The sequence below is a fragment of the Polyodon spathula genome, chromosome 6, assembly GCF_017654505.1.
Source record: "Polyodon spathula isolate WHYD16114869_AA chromosome 6, ASM1765450v1, whole genome shotgun sequence".
Classification (NCBI taxonomy): domain Eukaryota; kingdom Metazoa; phylum Chordata; class Actinopteri; order Acipenseriformes; family Polyodontidae; genus Polyodon; species Polyodon spathula.
In genome coordinates, this window is record NC_054539.1 from 62,219,936 (window position 1) to 62,232,122 (window position 12,187).

The following is a 12,187-nucleotide window of genomic DNA, read 5'->3' on the forward strand; positions in this document are numbered from 1 at the left end:
TTCACTGTTTTATTGTATTTTATTACACTATTTATTGTTAGTTATATTTTTTTAAATGTTAAATTCACTACCCAAAGGGAGCCCCAAATAGCTGGGTTACACTGCATATTTGTGCTCTTATTTTGTTTTAATTGTTTTCTCACAGGCACGGCTGCAGGGCTTTCAGCCCGAAACGATGGCCAGATGCAGCTCATCAGACACCACTTGATTATTCCCTCTATAAAAGAGGAACTGAAAGTTCAGGAAGGGAGAGGAGGCGTGTTAAGCACCAGAAGGGACAAGGTGGCTATTTTGTCTGTGGAGGAGAGAGTACATTATGCTGGACTAAGAAAATAAACGGGACCACCTAGTTAAGCTTGTAGAACTCAAAATATGGCTGGGAAGAATAAAAGACTGCTTAATAGGACTTATTAGTCTGGTTCAGTAGTAACTGTAGTACTGAATTTATAACATGTTTAGGATATTCATTGATAGATGCTGTATAGTGGTGACATATTTGATCCTTTTATTATTGTGCATGGTTTTATTGATGATTGTAACAAAGATAAATACTTTTACTCATTGGTCCGTGTGGTTCCTGTGCCCTCTTTGGTCAGGCCGGTGGTCAGTCCAAGATCCAAACAACCTGTGGTGTGAAGAGGGAAATTGTTCAAATTTGTAATACAATACTTACCTATGTAAAGTCAAGCATATCCGTGACATTGACAAATTAGAAACGCCCTGAAATTTTACACTAAATAGGGTCAAAATCCGATCATGTACTGGTAGCAGTTATGGCACTCTCTATCTCTCGGGATTTCTGAAAAGTCTATTAGATGCTCAGCAGATGCCATATCTATGTAACTGACAAATGTAGGAAAGACAGGGAATAAGCCATGTAATGGCTCTATAGTGACGGTTGCTTAATTTAGAAATATCATTGCTCTCCCATTTGAGCCATACATCATAAACTCAAACCATTCAAAATACTTAACTGTGTGTGTGTGTGTGTGTGCCTGTCTGTCTATGTGTAGGCAGTGCAAAAAGAATGCTGTGGAACAAAAACAATGTTCAAAAGCAATCTCATAGGGATCATTGCGATTTACTTCTGGTAATGCTATAACTTCTGCAATATTGGATTTAGCATATATACTGTAAACTGCATTTAAGGACTCACTTATAATATTTAAGTCATAGCCAATCAGCCTCTTTGGAGATACAGTGCACTCCATTTATGAGAATCTCTGATATAAGAATCAACTGCATATAGTGAGCAAAACCACTGGGACAAAATCAGTCCTATACTAACCATAGTAAAATAATCCTCTTGTAAAAATCAAGCAATCCGCTTATAGAAGAATTTTGTGGGCAAACTGACTACATTTAATGCGGTACTGTATCAAGTGCAATGACTTGTACAGCCAATAAAGCTGTAATTGAATTTGATCACATCTCTCGTGATTAGACACATACACAGCTTGGATGCAATGATGCAGGGAACACTGGACAAGTTTGTAATCAAACAGTGACTGCTTTTCACAAAGACGGACGGAGTGGGTGACGTCAGACCAGAAGGAGGAAATAAACAACAAGAGAGATGGAGTTTGGTGGAGCTGAGCGAATGGCTTCGCTTAGCATTTAATGAGTGAACAGAACAGACAGAAAATAAACGGCTGTAAGCCAAACAAAAACACAGGATACGGCACTGGTAGCCAAAATAAACAGACAAACAAAACTGACTATACAGACAAAACACGGTGAGCTTCTTTTACTTTACGTTATTATTAGTTTTATTCTCTTTACCTCCTTCTTCAATCCCATGCTCCACTCACCGAACACACAACCCTGAGTGGGTAAAAGCATGCAGCTTTTATGCAGCTGTACCGTGACTCGATTGCTAATCAATCATTCAATTGGAGTTGAGGTACAACTGCACGTGAATTAATAAAGTGCAATTCCCCGTGCTCACATATTATTACGTTTTACTTGCAAGTGAAGTGCTGTGCAATCCTCATGCCTAAATACAAATATACATTTTAAACACTTGTGTTACACAGACCTATTTATATCCCATGTACCAATGACTATACACAAACATTAACACACAACACAAAACACAAAATATACACAGGGGCAGGCACTTTGCCACACTGTGCCACTGCTTTTTTGTGTTCTCTGTTAGTGAAAATCTGTTTTAAAAAGGTGCATTCACATTCATTGAGTACATACTGAGTACAGCACTATTATTGTGTGGCAGCGTGGTGAGGAGGGGGGGAACTGCGATGTGGTGTTGTGTGGTGAGGTGCAGTTTCTGGGAGGGTGGGGGGGATTGCATAGCTTTGCATCTGCTTTGCATCTCCGCTAGTTAAAAACTGTGAGATTTCCATTGCAACTGAAAATACTGTAAGTAAATCACATATGCTTAAATGCAGTGGTAGTCCTGACAATAAAATACTGTACTGTAATTTCATTTTAATTCAAATGTCATTACATATAACACCATACTAAATTAGGCATCCTCACGAGACGATCGCTTCTCAGGTATACTGTAGTAAAATAGGATTCTGCAGCCTTAAGTAAATCCTTAAGTACTCATATAACCCTGCTTTCCCACAAGGACTTGTCTTGATTGTTTTGACCTTTGGTCATAGAAAGTGCTGACATAGCTTAATGTGACCACAACAGCTCTCAACAAGGCACATTATTTTATTCAGACATAATTGTGGATGGCTAATAATACTTATCAATGAACAACTTGAGTAAATGCCTTGATGGGATTGTTAAATCACATCATTTTTTTGGTCATTAAAAACATATACATTTTATTGTATATTACGCAATCATAATATAGAGCAGACCCCATTTAATAAACTTTATAAATATGGTTAGAGTTGCATGAAAATCGAGAAATCTAATTGACTATTTAACTGAATGAGAACAAATATATGTTCACAACTTAATTGAAAGGTGTTTTTGTTATTTTGCTCCAGTTTTCATATGAGATTAACTGAGAACTAATTTACTACTTTTTTTGTTGTTACTCTACAGAGCAGTAGTCTAGCAATGCCACTGAAGACTTAATGGGGTCTGTTCATTAAACGTTAATGTCTGTCGTAAGGAGAAAACTGGAGTACATGATCAGATTTCGACCATAGCCGCTTATTTAAAGACCATTGCTATAAGGGGCAAGTGATGTGTCGTTAAACTCCAAGGACATTTAAGCATAAAGTCCTGAGCGTCAACCTGCTAATCATAAACGTGAACGACAGCAAAATGTTTTTTACGAATAGAGCACAATGTGCCAATGTATGCTTTTGGCACCAACCAACAATAAAAAATAAATAAAATAGAATACATCCAGTCTGTTGCTGTGCATTTCACATCAGATCAGGATCAGATTGAGATTTAGAGTGACAGTTTCACAGCTCAGAATTGCTGTTTCCTTAGTTAATAAGCTCCAGACAGGCTTGGGTCAACACTAATTGCACTGCGATCAAATCAGATAAAAAAGTCTGGTATGTCTATATTAACCTAGAAGATTTAGAGGACTGGTGAGCAGTACAGTATTTGGAAGGGATACTGTTCAACCATCATTTAAAAATACCCTTTACACACAGTGCTTGCAAGGTAAGTCCGCATGAGAGCTATAAGTAGTAAAAGCAGAGATGCATTTGATGTATTTGTATTTCCGATTTCAAACTCATATGTGTATAATTAATCTTATACAGCCCAGTGAGTCTTCCCCTTTAAACATGAATTGAAAAGATAAACAAAAATAAAATAAATCAATTTCCCTTAGAAATCATCTGAACTACAAGGTGACCTTAAAGTCCTGTGGTCACTTTGGAGTGTCATAGCTAGGTCCAACTTATGACCACAGCTAGGTCCAACTTTGGTAAAATGATTACCAGCATATGGAAGACAAGTTAAGCTGATGAAAAAAAATATATAATTTGACCACCAGGGCATAATTGTAGCACTCATTTGCACAATTATTAAAATAAAATGAAATGCTGAAGCATGCTGAAATCACTTGGCTACGGTGACAAGATTGCAAGATTACACTTTTTTTCTATTAAAATAGGACAAATTCAGAGAAAGGCTTGCACTGTTAATGTACATAGAATATCCACCGAGGTCCAAGCGGTGGACAAACAGTACGAAATCTGGCTGTGAAATTTGAAGAAACAGGTAGAGTTTGTGACCGGTCGAGGAGGAGATGGCCAGCAGCCACTATGAAAATAGTTGCTGAAACTGCACATGCTGCAACAGGGCTCATGTTTACCGGGATGCTATTCCATCAAGTCGCTTTCCTTCTTCTGGACATGTTGTGATTGTCTGTTTTCATCATTATTCCTTGATTGGATGCTGTAGTTGAGAATGACACATTAAACACATACTGTAAAAATACTGGCAAAATGTATCAATTTCTTTTTATCTGCTTTTATATATATATATATATATATATATATATATATATATATATATATATATATATATATATATATATATATATATTGTGAGATAGCAGGGAGGGGGTTAAAATCCTTCCCTGCTAAAAACCTTGTGAGAATGCACATTTGGGTGTTATGGGGTTTAATTGTGTAATTGTTTTATTGTTTAGTAATCCCCTGCACCTGGTGGTAATTGTAAATTAGAGCCAGGTGCAGGGTATTTAAGAGAGGCAGCCAGCCTGTTCCAGGCTGCTGCTGAGAGAAGAGCCCGACTGTATAAGTGAGCAGTTGTATTGAGGTATTGTGTGGGGGTGTGTTTTTCAATGTTTGTGGCAGGTAAACGGTTTAGCCGTCCTGCGTGATAGTTAGGTTCCTGTTTATGTTTAGTGAGTGCTCCAAATAGGAGCTAGGTGTTTGTTTTGTGTTTATTTCATTTTGTGTTTATTAAGAGTGCGCGTGAGCGCTGTTTCAGTACAATTCTGTGTGTGGGGTCGTGATTCAGAAGGGAGAAGAACCTGTGCGAGCCTGTGTGGCAAGCAAAAAGGTGACAATATATATATATATATATATATATATATATATATATATATATATATATATATATATATATATATATATATATATATATATATATATATATAGATATATATATAAAATAAAAAACTATCCAATATTTTTCCTGTGCCGCTGCTTCTGTAGGCTTCCCTAGAGTAGATTTCAAATTCCAATAAAAGTCAAATAATGGTTTCTAACAAAGTTGTCAAAATGAATCGCTCAGACAATAATTCTAATTAGCCACCACCTGTCATTAAACCACGAATCTGTCCTTCTTACCAATCAACTGGTAAAGCAACTGCTATTGAATTGAAAGTGTGATTGGATTGAAAGGATTGCATTGTTTATGTTCCAGGCATAAATATATATATATCCAGGAGGGTGAGGCAGGTGGATAACAAACTTAAGAGACTGACTACACAGAGAGCTAAGTACATCATGTAAGAAAAAATCTTGGATTTGAATATAAACAACATGTAGTTGTCATGCCTTCAAACACCTATAAATACCTCCAATGTTTTGATTCAAACACAGGCTCCCTTGAAAGATACAGTATGTACAACACATCGAAACGTTGGGCAGCTGGCTCTGAGCTAAAATATATATTTTTTTTTCTACCCAATTTGAAATGTCCAGTTCAAATAATGATCGTAACTGGTCAAGTTGACTGAAGAGCAATGAACGATCTTTGTTATATCAAGGTATCTCTTTTCACCCACTAAATATAGGCAAGAGGTCTCAAGCTACTGAACCCTTGAGATAACAATCCAACCAGGGGCATCCCTGCCTGGACTCAAGGGGTACCTGTTATTGTGGAGCACAATTTTCCTACCCTTAGAAGTGCAAAACCAAGATCAGACACAACCAAGATTCGAACCAGAAAACTCCTGCTCGTGTGATTCATCCTATACTCACATAATGGTCTTTCTGCAGAAGCCACTGGAACCTAAGTGAATGTGTCTTATGAATGTTGAAGGGTTGTTTTTTGTCATACTGCCTCTGGGCTTGTAAAATATGTACCACAACTGTGGATGCACATGATCAGCATGCTTCACTAATAGAGGAACTGGAAATAAGCATATCACAGGTAAACTATCTGCCATCAAAATGTTTAAAAGTAGTAAAGCGCCTCAACCCAGGCCAGTTTACAACAGTTCTCATGGATAGGACAGGAAGGACATACCAAATTAAATTCCACTTGGGTGGCTATTGAACCACTCTTGACAGTCAACATTGTAGAAACCCGTTATTTTGGTGTTTGTCATTGGCAGTAAATAAATACAATTTGTCAACCTTAAAAGTATACATTTTAGGCAATCCCTACACTTGTGAGATTACTTTCATTAAAATGATGTGCATATATTTAAAGAGTGAGACCTTATCTGTTCAGAAATACCAAAATATTTAATAATCAAGTGGGGAGTAAGGTAATACAAATTCTTTGGTTGTGATTTTGTGTGTTTTGTTTTGATTAATTTATTTAAATATTTTTCATTATTTAAATTACTGTGTGCTTTCATTTCTTGTAATGTAACCTTTGTTTATCTCTACCTTGCTTCCCAGGTTAAATGACGGCAAATTGGTTGCCCTGGAGACCCGATGCACTCTGTGTTGGTTGGTGCTGTTCCACCAATCGCATTCTGAATCTGCCCCATGGCTTCTTTTTAAAGGAGCTTTGTTAGGACGAGAAGAACCGGATACACTGTACAGCTGGGAGAATGCACTTTTACTCTGTAACACTGGTAGACTTTGGATATTCTTTTATAGTTTAATTGGAGAGCATCTGCCGACCGAGTGAGTAATACCTTTGCAGCACAGCATACTTTAGCAGCGAAGTTTACCGGGTTGATGAGTGTTTTTGGCTCTATCTAACTGTCTGCGTTATTGAAGCATGTATCCACTATTGTGTTTTATATAAGGTCAGCCGCTCTCCCACCACAGGTGCTCCTCAGGTACTGCAGTATGTATTTAGTTGACATATGATGACACATTTACATTTTTCTATTTGATTTAATAAAGCTATATGATAACAAACTGGAAAGGGTCTTGTTTCAGTTAAATGCCTCCGTTTTGATTCTTATAACTATGAAAGCCCTGTATTTTTTTTTATTGAAATACTTTTAGAAAGTTAGATTTCTTATACTTGTTTGACTTATTAACTTAACCCTCCTATTAGGTTTTGGGTCAATTTGACCCAACTCTAGTTTCCAATTAGCTTAAATGCTATTTCTTTTACTTTTCTGTATAATACTTTATGACTTTTCCTAAGTTGGGGTCATGAACTTATACACAGAAAACAGAACCTTTGAGATGTTTATTTGTTTTAGAACAGGTCATGTATACAAATAAGATGTTTCGGGTCACAATGACCTGTGGCATTTATCTATGTAGATCTGTGTGCAGGAATAAAACAAACTTCTTCAATTTGTTGTTTTATTATTATTATCATCTCTGGAAATTGCTGCATCTGACTGGAAATATTTATAAACAAAAAACAAACACTATATCTACAAGGCAGAGCCTAATTTTCACTGTCAGTATTGCAACAGCATCTCAATGGTAAAAACACTCCAAAATGAGGAGCTTCCCAGGTTGGAAGTCAAAGAAGTTCTTGGACTAAAAGACCATAAGAGTAAAACCTTTGCAAATAAAAACAGTTAATCAATTGAAGGCTGTTTAATTTGAAATTGCATCTGGTCAATATGACCCAAAACATAGCAGATGTACCTAATTCTGAACATAATAGGAGGGTTAGAACATTTTTACTGTATTTCAGTGTTGCCTTTGGGATTGTTTGAAACTGGATTGAGAGAGATTTTATTGTATCTAAGTCACTAAAGTGTGCTTTAATTTAGTTTAATTCTTTTGGATGTAATCTGTTTTGAAACTAACTTTCAGTTTTAAATGTAATACTCGGATTTTTCATAATTTAAACTATTCATATTGCTGTTAATTATCTTAACTGCACTCAATTGTAAACATTGGAGTCAATTAAGGCCTTTTACTGTTTTGACTTGTGTGTTTTTCTATCTTTTGAAGTTGGAAAAACAGATTGCCCTTTTAATTGGCTTCGTCGCTTTGTGTACATCCCATCAGTCCCTGATGTTCTGTCCAGTTAATTATCTGTGTGGGAGATGTATGTCCCTCACCTTAATTGAGGGTGGCGTAATCGAACCCTACACCTTTTAGATGAACCTGTTAGTAAATAAACAAACACATAGTAGTGCCACGTTGCAGTAGCACTAATGAGTGCAGGCTGCAAGTGGGATGCTGTCTGACGTATGTGTTTGCAAATATTTCTAATTCTAATTGACCCCCACCATGTAGTGCAAGCCTCTGGTTGACTGACCACATATAATGGTGTGGATTGAGGTAATACAGCTTGCCATTACCTCTGCTTGTAGAATAGGTCATACCTTGTAATATCCCAGACATTTGCAAAAGTAGATTAACACATCACATCAAATGTAGCTACGGTAATGGCACATACAAGCAAACCATTAATTAGTTTCAGAACTGAGCCTCCCCTCCCCCAAAATACACACACTCTGTTGTTTTCTCAGTCAAACAAACAGAGAAGATTCATTATTGAGGGGTGCTTTAATGGCACACACATATACATACATACAGCTCTCTCAAAAGTATTCACCCCCCTTGGACTTTTCCACATTTTATTGTGTTACAACACAGAATCAAAATGGATTTAATTAGTTTTTGCCACTGATCAACACAAAGTCCATAATGTCAAAGTGAAAAATAAAATCTACAAATTGTTCTAAACATGTGTTTAGTTTATGGCTTCTACAATATTGTAACTTTGAGTATTTGGAAATCATACTTCCAGTGCTTCTTTAAGCAGCACAGTGGATAATATTTCTAATCTTTGGAAGGATGTCAATTTGCAGAGTGCCAGAAGAAAGGTCTTAGAAATCTTCCAGGTTTATAAAAATAGTGGGCGTTATGGGGGTGTTAAGAGATTGTTTTGCAAAACTTCCAAAAGCAGGGAAGGTTCTTTTGTGATGAATGTTGTGGCAGAGCAAGAGCCCTTCCTGTAAATAGTGTGTGTGTGTGTTTGGCTTTTTGTTTTGGCTCTGAGCTGTGTTTTTGTTAACAAAAATAAACTTTCTTCAAATAAGCAGTTCTTCAGCCCTGAGTCTCCTTTCTGCCTCCTCACCACCATAGACACCTGGCCACTCTACCACAACTGTGCTTTCATAGATACAGTCACACCTCACTGTACACACCGCCCTCCCTCAAAAAACAAAACACAAAAATACTTTTACCACAGAAACAGCACTGAATAAATGTTGCATTTCCTGTGCCTTATTAATGCTGCTCACATGTATTGCAGTACTGGCAGTTTTGTTGAATCATGTAACAAAATACACTATTTCCCAATGTCTTTGTAAGTAAATATCTAAAGATATACATCTGTTCTAGCTGTTTGTACTCACTTTTAGTTGGAGTGGAATGCAGGTGCACACGCACAGAGCCAGTAGTTTTACAGCAGTTATAATGAAGGCAAGAATGGAAGAACATCTTTCATAAGCCAATTTATATGAGTTCCTAATGCTAAATCAATAGTGCGATTTATCTATGAAACTGCCACTTAAATCAACACAGCCTGTGTTGGACCATCTAGTAAGTAACGCGTTTGTTCAATTCCTATATATATATATATATATGAAATATACACTCATTCTTTATTATACCAAATAGAAGGATTTAACCCAAACTACAGCACAGGAAACTCATGATCCATTCAATTAGAAACCAAGGGAAATAAACCACCATAAGTCAGCCAGTCAGCAGCTAAGTCTTTCCCAAAACACACACCACTGATATAGAAATCCAACACGACCTTTCTGATACAGAGGACATGCTATATAGCCTATACGAGGACTATCTGTATAGACGGGATGGACTGCATTTAAATAACAAGGGAACTAGTCTACTTGGAGAAAAGATCCTCGAGCAGGTTCGGAAGCATTTAAACTAGAAAGGAAGGGGGGAGAAATCAACAAAAAAACAGAAGGGAGACCGGATCAAAACAAGAACAACAACTCAGGTAAGACAACCATTAAATGTATTTATCTAAATGCTAGAAGTATCAGAAACAAAATTCTAGAACTTGAAGCTACTGCACTAACAGGTAACTATGATGTGATAGGTGTTACAGAAACGTGGTTATCTGAGAGTGATGGGGACGAATATAATATTTGTGGGTATACACTGTATAGGAAAGACAGGCAGGACAGAAGAGGAGGAGGGGTAGCGCTATACATAAGAAACAGTCTTGAAGCCCAGGTGTTAAACCTGGACAAAGAAAATAAAACAGAATCAATATGGGTCAGAATAACAGACAAAAATTCAAAAGGCATAATAATAGGAGCATGCTATAGACCGCCAGATTCAGACGGTGAGCACAATAATCTGTTATACAATGACATTAGAAATGTGTGTAGCAAAGGAGAAGCCATACTAATGGGGGATTTCAACTTCCCCCAAATAAAATGGGAAAACCCGGTGGGTAGCGCGAAGGATGAAATAGAAATGGTGGAAATGACAAATGACTGCTTCCTAACACAATTTGTGAAGGCACCCACTAGAGGGGAGGCATGCCTTGATTTAGTCTTTTCAAATAACGAAGATAGAATAACTAAAACAGAGGTCAGAGAACCACTGGCAAACTCAGACCACAACATGGTCTCATTTGAAGTGTTTTTTAAATCCTCAAAAGTAAAGACTAAAGCTAAGGTTTACAATTTTAGAAAAGCAAACTATGAAGGCATGAAACAGAGACTAACAGAAGTAGATTGGAGTAAAATAGAGAAAACACCCACAGAAGAAGGATGGTTGTTCTTCAAAAACGTAGTACTAGAGGCGCAAAACAATTATATCCCTAAAGTAGACAAATCTAAATGTAAAACTAAATTGCCAAAATGGTTTAATAGATCAATTAAAAAAAATATTCAGCAAAAAAAGGCACTTTACAGAGCATTAAAAAAGGACCAAAAAGAAAGTACACAGAAAGAGTACACAGAACTGCAAATGCAAGTCAAAAAGGAAGTTAGAAAGGCCAAGAGAGAAATAGAAATGAACATTGCTAAGGGAGCTAAAACCAATTCCAAAATGTTTTTCCAATATTACAACAGCAAGAGAACATTCAAAGAGGAGATTAAATGTTTAAGAGATACAAATGGCAAAATCATAGAGGAAGAAAAAAAAATAGCAAATATGTTAAATGATTACTTTTCACAAGTTTTTACAAAGGAAGATACTGACAACATGCCCCACATGTCATCCAGTTCCTATCCAGTTTTAAATAACTTTAGCATAACTGAGGCAGAAGTGTTAAAGGGACTAGGAGCTCTTAAAATAAACAAATCCCCTGGGCCGGATGAGATCCTCCCAGTAGTACTCAAAGAAATGAAAGAAGTAATTTACAAACCGCTAACCAAGATCATGCAGCAGTCTCTTGACACAGGGGTGGTACCGACAGACTGGAAAATTGCAAACGTAATACCGATCCACAAAAAGGGAAACAAAACTGAACCAGGTAACTACAGACCAGTAAGCCTGACTTCTATTATATGCAAACTTATGGAAACTATAATAAGATCCAAAATGGAAAATTACCTATATGGTAACAGGGTACTGGGAGACAGTCAACATGGTTTTAGGAAAGGGAGATCGTGCCTAACTAACTTGCTTGATTTTTTTGAGGATGCAACATCCATAATGGATAATTGCAAAGCATATGACATGGTTTATTTAGATTTCCAGAAAGCTTTTGACAAAGTCCCGCACAAAAGATTAATTCTCAAACTGAACGCAGTTGGGATTCAAGGAAACACATGTACATGGATTAGGGAGTGGTTAACATGTAGAAAACAGAAAGTACTGATTAGAGGAAAAACCTCAGAATGGAGTGTGGTAACCAGCGGTGTACCACAGGGATCAGTATTAGGTCCTCTGCTATTCCTAATCTACATTAATGATTTAGATTCTGGTATAGTAAGCAAACTTGTTAAATTTGCAGACGACACAAAAGTAGGAGGAGTGGCAAACACTGTTGCAGCAGCAAAGGTCATTCAAAATGATCTAGACAAGATTCAGAACTGGGCAGACACATGGCAAATGACATTTAATAGAGAAAAGTGTAAGGTACTGCACGCAGGAAATAAAAATGTACATTA